The sequence below is a fragment of the Geospiza fortis genome, unplaced genomic scaffold (assembly GCF_000277835.1).
Source record: "Geospiza fortis unplaced genomic scaffold, GeoFor_1.0 scaffold385, whole genome shotgun sequence".
Lineage (NCBI taxonomy): Eukaryota > Metazoa > Chordata > Aves > Passeriformes > Thraupidae > Geospiza > Geospiza fortis.
The window spans coordinates 6,598-8,852 of record NW_005055111.1 but is presented as its reverse complement, the minus strand read 5'-3'; positions in this window follow the sequence as shown (position 1 = coordinate 8,852).

Sequence of the window (2,255 nt, the reverse complement as noted above, 5' to 3'; positions counted from 1 at the left end):
AGCATCTCAGAGCTTTTTGGGGATAGCCAGATGTATCCAGGTGATTTTTAGGGGGCATCCAGGTGATTTTTTTGGGGCAACTAGGTGTATTCAGGTGATTTTGGGGGTACCCAGGTCATGTTTTGGGGGGATCCAGCTGTGTCTAGGTGATTTTTAGGGGGGATTCAGGTGATTTTTTCAGGGTGATCCATGTGATTTTTGGAGACATTCAGATGATTTTGGCGGCACCCAGGTGATTTTGAGGGGTACCCAGGTGATTTTGGGGGCAATCCAGATGTGCCCAGGTGATTTCTGGGGTTCCCAGATGTCCCCACTCACCTTGACAGGCCGGGAGAAGATGACGGCCAGCGTCGCGTCCTCGCGGTCCACGTGGACACAGATGATCCTCGGAGGTGGGGGAGCTGTCAGGGGGCACCCCAACATTCAGGGGGCACCCCAAAACTCCAGGTGAGAGCCCCATGGGTGGGAGGGAAGCCGGGGTTACCTCGGGAGAGGATGCAGCGCAGGTACACCCAGGCGCTTTGGTCCGTGGGGTCGGTGAACACGGCGTTCTGCACCAGCTCCAGCTCTGGGGGGGACAAAGGGGGCACCCCAAAATCTCAGAGGGCAAAAAGGGCACCCCAAAATCTCAGTGGGGGTGCCCAGGTGTGTGGGAGGTCAGGTCTTACTCAGTGAAGGTAATGGGGATTGTAAGGACACCAGGTCTACCCCATTAAAGTCAATGGAGATTTTGGGACACCAGGTCTACCCCCATTAAAGTGAATGGGGATTTAGGGACACCAGGTCTACCCCATTAAAGTCAATGGGGATTTAGGGACACCAGGTCTACCCTATTAAAGTCAATGGGGATTTATGGACACCAGGTCTACCCCATTGAAGTCAATGGGGATTTTGGACACCAGGTCTATGCCATTAAAGTCAATGGAGAATTTAGGACAACAGGTCTACCCATTGAAACCAATGGGGATTTGGGGACATCAGGTCTATGCCATTAAATTCAATGGGGATTTAGGGACACCAGGTCTCCCCCATTTATCCCAATGAGGATTTAGTGACACCAGGATTTAGTGACCCCATCCAAGTCAATAGAGATTTTAGGACACCAGGTCTACCCCATTAAAGTGACTGGGATAAATGGGACACCAGGTCTACCCATTGAAGTCAATGAGGAATTTAGAACACCAGGTCTACCCCATTAAAGTCAATGGAGAATTTTGGATACCAGGTCTACCCCTTTGAAATCAATGGGGATTTTGGACACCAGGTCTACCCCATTAAAGTGACTGGGATAAATGGGACACCAGGTCTACGTGGACGTGTATTGGGGGAATTAATGGGGATTTTGGTACCCCATTAAAGTCAATGGAGAATTTTGGATACCAGGTCTACCCCTTTGAAATCAATGGGGATTTTGGACACCAGGTCTACCCCATTAAAGCCAATGGAGCTTTAGGGACAACAGGTCTACCCCCATTGACTCCAATGGGGATTAAATGACACCAGGTCTACCCATTAAAGTCAATGGAGATTAAAAAACAGCAAGTCTACCCCATTGAAGTCAAAGGGATTTTTGGACACCAGATCTACCACTATTAAAGCCAAAAGGGATTTAGGAACACCAGGTCCGTGCCATTAAAGCCAGTAAGGATTTAGGGACACCAGATCTACCCCATTGAATTCAGTGAAGATTTAGTGACACCAGGTCTACCCCCATTGAAATCAATGGAGAATTTTGGACACCAGGTCTACCCCATTAAAGTCAATGGGGATTTAGGGACACCAGGTCTACCCCATTAAAGTGAATGGGGATTTAGGGACACCAGGTCTACCCCATTAAAGTCAATGGGGATTTAGGGACACCAGGTCTACCCCATTAAAGTGGATGGGAATTTATGGACACCAGGTCTACCCTATTAAAGTCACTGGGGATTTAGGGACACCAGGTCTACCCCATGAAAACCAATGGGGCTTTAGGGACAACAGGTCTACCCCATTAAAGCCAATAGGAATTTAGAGACACCAAGTCTACCCCATTAAAGTCAATGGGATTTTTGGACACCAGGTCTACCCCATTAAACTAAATGGAGAATTTTGGACTCCAGCTCTCCCCACCCACCCCAACCCCTCTCTATGTTCACCCCCATAAATTTTTTGGGATTTCCCCAATTCCGTGCCCTTTTCCCGGGGAATCTCTCACCTTCCTTCAGCCTCTCGGGGGGCAGCGCCCCGGCCTCGCCCTCGCCCCGGCCGCGGGC